Source organism: Benincasa hispida, chromosome 10 (assembly GCF_027475165.1).
Source record: "Benincasa hispida cultivar pf3 chromosome 10, pf3_genome.v1.1, whole genome shotgun sequence".
Classification (NCBI taxonomy): domain Eukaryota; kingdom Viridiplantae; phylum Streptophyta; class Magnoliopsida; order Cucurbitales; family Cucurbitaceae; genus Benincasa; species Benincasa hispida.
Genome location: NC_143487.1, coordinates 35,578,183 through 35,590,209, shown reverse-complemented (window position 1 = coordinate 35,590,209; position 12,027 = coordinate 35,578,183).

Here is a 12,027-nt window from a genome sequence, read left to right as displayed (position 1 = left end):
AAGAAAATGTATCTTCAACGTATTAGTATCCTCATTTTTTAGAAATATGTATATTAAAAAAATATATTGAAAAATAACATATCCTTAGACATGTCCGTATCTTAGTTTTTTTTAGAAATTGACGAATCACCGTATTCGACTGTATCCATATCGTGTAACCGTATCTGTAACTGTGTTTCATATCTTTTTTATATCTTCTTTAATATATCCTTATTTGATTTGGGCTATGCAAGCTGTGTTGTATTTGTATAATATTGTTGGAAGATTTTTATTAGAAGACAAGTTACATGTTTCACGAATGTGCTGAGACATTGACCTTAGCCATACACATTCTCGACTAGCCTCGTGAATTGCAAGATTTTCAGCATAATTTGAGAAAGTGGTTGTAATATTCTGCTTCACCGATCGCCATGATATAACAGTTCCTCCACATGTGAATAGATAACCTGTTTGAGATCTAGTTTTGTGTGCATCAAATAAATATCCAGAATCTACATAACTAACTAGATCAAAATTTGATTTATTTGAATAAAGAAAACCCATATTGATTGTTCCTCGAGGATAATGGAATATATGCTTAATTCCGTTCCAATGTCTATTTGTCGGAGAAGAATTATATCTAGCTAATAAATTTACTGAAAATGAAATATATGGTATTGTACTATTAGTAAGATACATAAGTTCACCGATAACACTAAGATATGGTGCTTCAGGACCAATAAGTTCTTCATTTTCTTCTCGATGTCGAAATATATCTTTCTTTATATCCAATGAATGGACTTCCATTGGAATATTTAATGGATGTACTTTATTCATATAAAATCTTTTCAAAATGTTTCTTGTATAAGTTGACTGATGAATAAATATTTCATCTACTAAATGCTCAATTTATAAACTAAGGCAAAATTTTGTTTTTTGAGATCTTTCATCTCAAATTTTTTCTTAAGATATTCTATTGCATTTGAAAGCTCTTTAGAAGTTCCAATTATATTCAAGTCATCAACATATATATGAACACATAGATATATTTGATTATTTTGATATCTTTCTTTCGATAAATATCCATTCAGACGACTGTACCACATCCATTCTGATTGTTTCAATCCATATAGTGATCTCTATAACTTTATTGAATACAATTCTCAGAAATTTGATGTGTATGTTTCAGATACCTTAAATCCTTATGGATTCTTATATAAATATCATTATCAAGATATCTATATAAATATGCTATGACTACATCTATAAGATGCATATTCAGACTTTTATACACTGTCAAGGAAATTAAATATCTTAATGTAATTACATCCACCATCTAAGAATACGTCTCCTCAAAATCAATATCAGGTCTTTGTGAACAACCTTGTGTAACTAATCTTGCTTTATATTTTGTGACCTCATTATTTTCATTTCTTTTCCTCACAAATATCCATTTGTATCCCACAGATTTAACACATCCTGGTGTTCGGACTACTGGTCCAAAAACTTGATGTTTTGAAAATGATTTTAATTCTGTCTCGATTGCTTCTTTCCACTGAAGCCAATCTTTTCTATGTTGACGTTCTTCAACAGATTTTGGTTTAGGATCCTCATTTTCAGATATAATAGCTAGAGCAACATTATACGCAAAAATGTTGTCAACAATTACATTAGTTTGATTCTATCTTTTTCCTATTATGACATAGTTTATTGAAATCTCATTATTATCTTTAGGTACTTTACCTTCCTCATCAATCGAGGATTTCTTCATGGGTATTTACATTCTCAATCAAGTCTTTTTCACTATTAATTATTTTTCGTTATCGAGGATTTTTATCTTTGGAACCCACTGGTCTACCACACTTTTGGCGTATTCCAAACTCATTAGCGACACATGTTGTGTTGAGATATCAATTTTTGATGCAACATTTGCAGTTGGTATATGTGACTTAGTTACTTTCTTTGTTGGATTTTATGTCCTAAAACTCGTTTGTAAATTGATAAACATATTCTATTTTGTTTTTCGATAAAATTGTTATTGAAATTGTAATCTTGAATCCAATAAACTAAGGTCATGAGGCTATTTAATGTAGACTTGAACTTTATGTATGACATAAAACATGGATCAAGTTCGAGTATATAGCCTAAAATGGTCTATAGTATAGGGATAAGGTTATGCACCTTGTTCTGAGGACACTATGGATGCGACCTACTTTGTAGTTAGTACAAATGATGTGATCTTAAATCGTTTATATAGAGATATGTGAGTAGGGGCATCCTATGCAATGAGTTTGTATAAGACTGGACCACGACTTAGTCACTTTTTGCTTTATAACACCGTTTACTGTATAAAACTGACTAATCCTGAGCTAACTATGAACTCCTGTTTATTCAGGATTATCCTTAGATCTGCATGAGTGAGAGCAGCTCAACAACGCTGGCTCCATAAGCCTCCCATTTCAGGGGTAAGACCGGGTAAATAGCTAGGGACATAGGGTATAAGACGGACTTCACTCCTACCCGTCTCTAAAGGTAGTAGATAGGTTATTCCCTTAAGTGCTGACTTCGGAATAAGAATAAGGGGCCTCACCCTCTCACTAGGCTGAGAGGGACTCGATTTGTTGGTTGGACCACAAATCAATTGTTCTTTAGAGATTCAGTGGGACTGAAGGAATAAGAAGTGTTCTCGGGGGTAAAACGATATTTTGACCCAGCCAAAACCACGAACAACCTGTGAAAGATTGACTTACTGGTTATGGTTATATCAGATGGACATAAATATATCTATAGTGAGGGGAGTGCAACTACGGGACTTTAGTGGAATGACCCGTTAGTTAACAAATGTTGATTAATTAGGTTAAAGAGTTTTACCCGTTAATCTCGGATTGTTGGAGCTCATGATCTGTAGGTCCATTAGGTCCCCTTGTTAGCTCATATGGATTAAACTTAGAACAGTATGTTGGATTAATTCGAATTGTTCGAATTAGGAAAAGGGATTAAAATCGACAAGTATATGCGATATCACTATCGATTTTTTATAGTGCTCTATATTCAAATGTGATTTGAATTTTGAAAATATGAATGCGGATTCATGTTTGGAAGGTCAAAATTAGACAAGAGGGTCAAAACTGTAAAAAGTCAAAGGGTTGATTTTTTCACTAGGGAAAGTCAAAGTTTGACTTTGACCAAATGGAAAAAGACCATTTTCCCTTTACTAGAGTTAGTGGAATTATCCAACATTTTTGTTGGATAATCCCACTAACTTAAGTGGACTATGTGTAAACATTATAGAATGACACATAACCCACTTTGGTTTAGGTTTTGTGATGTGTTGAATTTTGGTGAGTTTTTGCATGCATTAGATGCATATAATTGTTTAATAAAAAGAGGTTTTTGAAATCTTTTTCTCTTCTTCTAGAAAATTTTTCTAATTTTGGTTTTCCAAAATTCTCACCAAGAAATTCCCTTTTTCTCACATTAACCTTGAACCTCCCTTTATTCTCTTTTTATTCCTTCATTCATCGGGTCCCACAACTCGGTTTTGAGTCCAGAGAATAGCGGGTAAACTCTAGTTGTGGTCTGGAAGAGTTTGGGTTGAGATTCAGCGAGGAAAAGCTATTTTCGGGAGCTACAAAGGTTGTACTCTACTCCCTTTTAATTTACTGTTTTTCCTATTCTTTTGCATGCTTATTTCCTTTTATTTAAAAGCAATTAGAGTGTAATTAAATCCTTATTCCGCTACGTATGTCTCGTGTTCCATCATTCTTTGCGTCTATAAATACATTTGGTAGTTGATTTACTATATTTTGCAAATGAATTATTTTCTAAACTTCACATTCTTCTGTATGAGGATTTAAATAAGACAATAACGATGCATTCAATGTAATTTCTTTTTCCAACTTCTTAATTTCTCTCCCTAATGTTGAAAATTTTTTCTCATTAAGATGACAATCAGCAAATCGTGCACTAAATACACCACCCATCAGAGATTCAAGATATTTAATAATTAATGGGGAATCATATCCAACATATATTCCTAACCTCCTTTGAGAACCCATCTTAGTGGGTTGTGGTGGAGGAATTCGAACATATACTGTATACCCAAAATTTTTCAGATGAATAATATTTGGCTCATGACCATAAGCTAATTGTAATGACGAGTACTTATGATAAGCTACTGGCTTAATACGTACAAGTGACGCTGCATGCAAAATAGCATTTCCCCATACAGATGAAGGAAGCTTAGCTCTCATAAGTAATGGTCTTGCAATTAATTGCAAACGCTTTATAAATGATTCTGCTAAACCATTTTGTGTATGAACATGAGCTACAAGATGTTCAACACTTATCCCAATTGACACACAATAACTATCAAAAGCTTGAGATGTAAATTCACCAGTATTATCAAGATGAATGGTCTTAATTGTATAATCAGGAAATTGTGCTCTTAACTTAATTATTTGAGCAAGTAATCTTGCAAATGCAAGATTTTGACTTGATAATAAGCACACATGTGATCATCTACTGGATGCATCTATTAATACCATAAAATATCTTAATGGTCCACTTGGTGGGTTAATAGGTCCACATATATTACCATGAATTCATTCTAAAAAGGCAGGTAATTCAGTCCCCACTTTAGCTTGTGATGGTCTAATTATCAATTTTCCTTGAGAGCAAGCATCACATGATAATTCATTGGATTGAAGAATCTTCTGGCTCTTCAATGGATGTCCATTCGAATTCTCAATAATTCTTCTCATCATTATAGATCCTGGATGACCCAATCGATCATGTCAAATTGTAAATATATCTGGATTCATGAACTTCTGGCTCATTATTGCATATGTTTCAATTACCCGTATATGAGTATAATATAATCTAGAAGATAAAGCAGACAACTATTCCAATATACGTTTTTCATTTGAGACAGTGGATATGATATATAGATATTCCACATTATTTTTACTATTAGTCTCAATATGATAACCATTGTAACGTATATCTTTAAAACTTAGAATATTTCTCTTTGATTGACTAGAGAACAATGCATTGCCAATTGGAAAATTTTATTCCTCTAGGCAAAATAATATTTGCTTTCCCAAAACCTTCGATCAATTTGTAGAACCTAATGTCTTATTGACTTTTGTTTCCAACATTGTCAGTTTGGAAAAATGTTTTTTTACTTGTAAGTATTGTATATATAGTTGCACTGTCTGCAAGACAAAAATCTTCTTTGCTCATTTTTGAAACATCCAACATATGAAAATGATCCATATTTCTTTAGGACCTACCTTTAGCAAGGAAAACGATAGGAGATCGTGCTGATAACATATTGTGAATTTGAGGAGCACGAAGGGGACATGGATGGTAATAAAATATAATATAAAAATAAATAAATGTTAAATAAATAAAACATAATATATAAATAAATAAAATAAAACAAAATAAGAAAATAAGAAATGAGAAAATTCTCAAATTTTTCAAATTTGTATGGAATTCGCCCAATGTGTGTGTAATTTTAAGATCCACCAAGTGTCACTATTTATAAGCAAAGTGGTAAATAGGATGTGAATTTACATGGACACCAAACATGAATAATAAAGCACATGGACAACATAAAGTGACACATAGCTTTTGGTACATTAAACAATGGACATCTATTTATTATTATAATATTCATAATATATAATATATTATATATAAATATATAGGTTTTATTTATTCATTTATACTAATATTAATATTTATATAGGAAAAATATCATTTTGGTCCTTGAGTTTTAAAAAATAGGTGCACTTGATTGCTAATGTTTTAAATTAACTATTTTAGTCCTTTAGTTTTCAAAAATAGATTTAAAAGTCCTTCAACTAATAAATATATTAAATTTAAATATAATTTAATTAAAAATATGATGTGGCAAGATGGATGGAACAAATTATATGTTTTTTTTTTTTTTTTTTTTAATATTTCCCACTTCTCTCTATCCTCTTTCTCCTTCTTTTTTCTTCTCTCCTCTCTCTTGTCCTCCCTTCTCCATCTTCATGTCTTCTTGTCTATCATATTTTCAATTAAAGATGATGATGAAAATTTGCTCACTTCTCTATCTTATTTCTCTCCAAGAAAATGAATTGAATGGAACATATATGGATCAAGGATTCAGAAGAACATTACGTGGAAATAGATTAAGAGCCAACATTAATGAATGACCACACTCTTATCCCAATACATAGTACACAACCCACCCAACATATTCCTTAGAAACATGAATGACATCGTGCCTTAAAGTAGAAAAGCTAGTTAAAACTTAAGAATTACTTAGTAAAGTAGATTGATACAATTTTTGTGTTCACTAAGAAGAGGGTAGATAGTTCAAAATGGTCAGATATGCCTAAGAAAAGACAGGAACCTATTTCTCTGTAAATTAGGGTTCACATTCGTGCTAGTATTTATAAATTATAGTAGTTGGTATTAGTAAGAAACTCTGTGATCATAAGGTTCCCAATCCTTGTGAGAGAAAGAAGAGAGAGAAGTGAATAAATTTCATCATCTTTTTCAATTGAAAATATGACACACAAGAGACGTGGAGATGGAGAAAACAAGATGAGAGAGAAGAGAGGGAAGTGGAAAATCTATAAAAATATATTTTTTCCCAAGTCATCTTGCCACATCATAATTTTAATTAATTTTATATTTAAATATAATATATTTATTAATTGAGGGACTTTTTAAACTTATTCTTGAAAACTCGGAACTAAAATGATTAATTTGAAAATGTGGTACCAAACGCACATATACCTAAAAACTTAGAAATCAAAAGGACATTTTTCCCATTCATATTTTAACTTACAAACCCTAATACTAACTTACCTAACCCCAACACAACAGAATTGCCCAGTGCCCACCCCATCTCTGATCTCACCCTACCTCTCACAGTCTCATTCCACCTCTCCTCAGTCCTCACGCCCGCCGACCAAACTTTCTTCTCATTATCCGCATGCTTCTTTAGCCCAAACGCCCGCCCACCAACTTTTCTCCTATACTTTTCGGTGTGTTCTGCCGGAAATCCACGCTGCCGCCACCATCGTCGTTTTCCATTTCTCCACCAATAGTATGTATCTACCATTTCCTTTGATCAATCTGATTCTTCCTCATTTTGTTTTATGTTATTGCCTATTGATTAAAATTCCATTTTCTGTGGTTTTATTAGTTGAATCTCTTGAGGTTAAGGAGTTTTTGTGATTTTGTAACGAAGAAGAGGCATTTGTAGTAAAATGTTCTTGTATCTATTTCTGTCTTAAAAAAATATATTTGATTGAAATTAAAAAAATGTTAACAAATGTGGAAAAAAATTTCCCAATGGAACCTGATCCCTGTGGGATTCCCCGCTACGTGGACATCTCTAGGGAGCATGTAGGGGATCCATAGTTTTTAAAAATAGGTGTGTTTAGTGTCTAATATTTCAAATCGATCATTTTAGTGCTTTAGTTTTCAAGAATAGGTTTAAAAGGTCATTTCAGTAATAAATTTATTAAATTTAAATATAAAATTGATCAAATATATAATGTGGCATGATGACTCGGGAAAAAATGTTTTTCTAATATTTCTCATTTCTCTCTCGTCTTTCTCTCATCTTTCTCCCTCTTCTCCTTCTTGTGTTCTCTCTCATTTTTTCTTTATCTTCTCTCTTCACTCTCTTCGTTCTCTCTCCCCATCTCCATCCACTCTGAACATGCTTGTACTAAACAAAACAGTCAAACTAACAACTCACCTAATTAGAATCTAAACAAAAGAGTCGTTTCTTTCTCAGATATTTCCCTTGTTCTGAATATGTGACAAATTCGACAATCTGGTGATGAGAGAGACTCTGATCTAGGATGGACAGAGGAAGGAGAGGGGAATTCAAGTTGTGCAGGTAACAACTATACAAGCAAGCTCCATGAAAAACCTGCTTTTTTGGAGGGTAAGATAAGGAGAATTGCATCAGATATGAAGAAGACAAAGGAAATGCTGGATTTGAATAATACTTCTTCATCCAAGTTGATATTTACAGATATTCAGGAGAAGGTTTCTAGGGTTGAGAAAGCGATTGAACATGGTACAATAAGTTATGGTGTTAAAGTTGGATTGATGAGTACAAACGCGAGAGATACCAATCTGGGGGAAACAATGCCTTAGTTTGATTGTTTTGTTTAGTATAAACATGTTCAGTGTAGACGGAGACACTATAAGAATTTTAGGCTTTAATGTCGGTTGCAAAAGTGAAATCGGATAAAAAAAAGTGGGTCTTTAATGTCGATTTTAAACCGACATTAAAGACCCGTTTAATTTATCCTCTCACTTTCTATTTTCCCCCCATTGTTTTCATTTTTCCCTCTTCACTCTCCCCCTATTTTCTTTTTCCTCTCATTCTTACACTTCCCTCTTCAAACCCTCTTCTTTCTCACTTATCTCTTCCAAACCTTTACCATTCGTCCGTCGATCGTGGGTGAAGAGTCTGTCGTGGTGTAGATCTGGCTTCTGTGCAGGTCTGTTCGTCGTGCAACCCGCGCCGCCGCACCTAGTCGCCCGGATCTGCTGCTCGTTCTGTCGAAGTGCCACAGCCAACCCGGTTTTGATCGTGGGTGAAGCTCGTTCTGTCGAAGTGCCACAGCCCGAATCTGCTGCTCCCTCTTCAGTTATTTTTCTATGTCTTATACTCTCAGTTTGATAAATAAGCACCCAAACTTGATACGCTAATCATGTGTCTCTAGATCTGAAGTTCATATTCCCACGTGGTGTGTGTCGCCATTCGTCGTTCAATTTTCCCTCGCTGCCGTTTCATCGTCGTTCATTGTTCGATTTTCCCTCATTGCGTGTCTCCAGATCTGTCGCCATTCGTCTTTGTCCATCGCGCTGCCATCCAGATCAGTATGTTCTTCTTCTCTTTCCTCTCTTAAACTCACAATTTTTTTTGTTCTTATGTTTACGCCTCTTAACTGTTTGTGTAAATGTCTTAATGAAAGCCAGCTGTGGTTTCACTCCAATATGTCTATTTGCTCATAGATTTGGGCCTTTTTATGTGTCTATGGCCTTTGAAATTTGATTTGATTAATGGTTTTGTATGCGTGAGCAAGAGCAGTGAAAGAAAAATGTTGAGCGCAAGGCATTGGGTAGACGATTGTGTAGCAAATGAGCAGCGCTACACGATGAGATATATGATCGTCTAGTAAGTGAGCGGTGCTACACGATAAGGTAGGCGATCGTGTAGTAATGCGGGGAGTTAAACGATGAGGTAGGCAATCGTGTAGGCGGGCGCTGGACAATTGTGTAGCAATGCGAGGAGCTAAACGATGAGGTAGACGATCGTATAGCAGATGCGCGGAGCTAAGCGATACGCTAGACGATCGTGTAGATATGCATGTGGCATTAAATGATGAGGAGTGACGCACTAGACGATCGGGCTATACGATAGGCAAAGTACTGCACAATCAGTGTAAGCAGTAGACGATAAGCATAGAAGCTGGACGATAGCATTAGACGATAGCGTTGAACGTTAAAGCGATGTGTGGGCGCTAAGCGATAGACTACACGATGGCCCTACATGATGGGCGTAAGCGCTAGACGATAGCCATGCTGCGCTAGACGATGAGTAGACTCGCTACACGATAGGTGGAATGCTAAGCGATAGACAATGACGTTAAGCGATAGGCGGATGCGTTAGACGATAAGGCGTCAGTGCTAAACAATGGAGGTAAACGATGGGCGCGGTAGCTAAACAATAGGCTATGCACGAGATCGTTTACTAAACGATTAAGCTACACGATGGGCCGTTGGAGCTAAGCGATAGATGTAGGAACTAAATGATGGATCGGTGCTAAGGCTACCATTGACTGTTAAATCAACCTTTGAAGACTATGGATTTGGATGCATTCCCTTTAAATGTGAATTTGGTAAATATTCTATTTTATATTCATAATCTCTTGTTGCTTTAGGAGATAGCTGCAGGTATGGCGTCTTTGAGTTGTTTTGGAAGTTGTATTCTACATATGAATACTAGTCTCTGCTATATTATGGCAGTTATAGATTCTCCTAGAGTAAAAAGCATTTTGATTGGCTTGAGAACATGTGCATTATGCTAATTAAATAATCTAAAAGAATGTTTGACTCACAATTTTAATAAGTTTTAGTTGATGAGTCTAACTTCTCATATCTAGGTAACCAAGCTTCTCTTCTTCAAGATCTTGAAAAAGAAGATTCTCTAATTTATTCAACTATTGAGTTTTCTTGTTTTGCAGATGCAACAAAGGAGTAAAGATTTGGTATCGCAAACTCTTTATGTTTTTTCTTGGGGATCAACTTTAGATCCAACACATTCACTACAAGAATTTTGCCTTGAATGTACCATTTCTACATATTCCCAATAAAAATACGGTTAGTTGAATATGAATTCTGATTACATTTTCACTTTCAATCCTTTGTCTTAAACCTTTTTTGTTTGTGATCTTTTGAACAACAGTGGTCAGACAAAGATGCCTATAACCAGACATTGCTGAAGCTGGGGGGGTCTGTTCAAGAAGAATTATGAAGGGATCCATACTTACCAAGTGGAGAGGGACAGTAAACTCATAATGTTTGTAAAATCATAATGTTTGTATTACTTGTAATTTGTGTTTTCAAGGGCTAAATTATTGTATGGTTTTTTAAATTATAATTTTATAGCAGAATTTGTGGATTAAATGTAATATATTTGCAATCCATACATAAATAATATGTCATAGCCATAGTGTTCGACGATGATGTGTCATGTTATACTTTTTGATCGAAAAAATAGATTCGGCAATGGAATTTAAAAAAATGGACAATAATTGATAAAACGGACATATTCTGGGCTTCAAAGTCAATTTAAAGGGCTTTAATGTCGGTTGTCAACCGACATTAAAGTCCAAAATTCTTCTAGTGAGATGGAGTAAGAAAATAAGAGAGTGAAGAGAGAAGAGGAAGAAAAATGGGAGAGAATATGAAAGTGAAGAGAGAAGAGAGAGAAAGAAGAGATAAATGAGAAGTACTAAAAAAAAAAGTTTTTCCCCCAAGTCATCATGCCATATCATATATTTAATCAATTTTATATTTAAATTTAATAACTTTACTATTGGAAGGACCTTTTAAACTTACTAGTATTTTAGCATGTGCGTTGTGTCACTATTGCCCTTTCAGAAGCTTCACTTAGAGATTGTGTGGCACTTGTTCCCGCTTAAGAACAAGTCAGCCAATTCGAATTCAGATTGCCAATGGCACACCAAATTCCTCTCATAACCTCCACCCTCGTTTCGGTAAAAACTGAAGGAACTCTAACTGAAGAGAACCGTGAGTGGAAGCAAGATCGACCCAAAATTTCATTTTTCATTGAATATAAGTTTTACAATAAATAAGAACAAGATATGCATTTACATAAATTATAGTATGCTTTAAATAAAGGAAAACTTAGAGTTTCAAAAACCCACCTTTGAAGAACACTTTCTTCAAGAATCCCTCGAACAAAACATAAACGGATCTCCTTCTATAAAAGGGACACTACCACTTGAGAACCCTCTGTATTCTCTTGGGACAAAGGATTCAAGCAATAGTTGTGGGCTTTGCTTGAATCATTGGAAAAAGGAAGGAGATGGAGATGAGGAGAGGGAAGAGAAGAACTTTTCTTCTCTTTTTCAGTTTTTTTAGTGAGAACTATTCTTAGAGATTATTAAGGAAGAAGATGAATCTCCATCCACTTGAATATTTCACAACCCACGTAAAATAAACTGACAGAATGGGGGGATAAAGTTGTAACTCCTTCCTTTTAATTAAATTAATAACATATATATATATATATATATATATATATATATATGTATGTATGTATGTATGTATGTATGCATGCATGTATGTATATATACTATATGTTATATCAACTATAACATATAGCCTATAGTTTTATATTGCATCAAATACAACATAACCTATAGATTTTATTTTCTCTCAACAATACATGACATTTAGTATAAATCAAATTTATATAAAATTCACTTG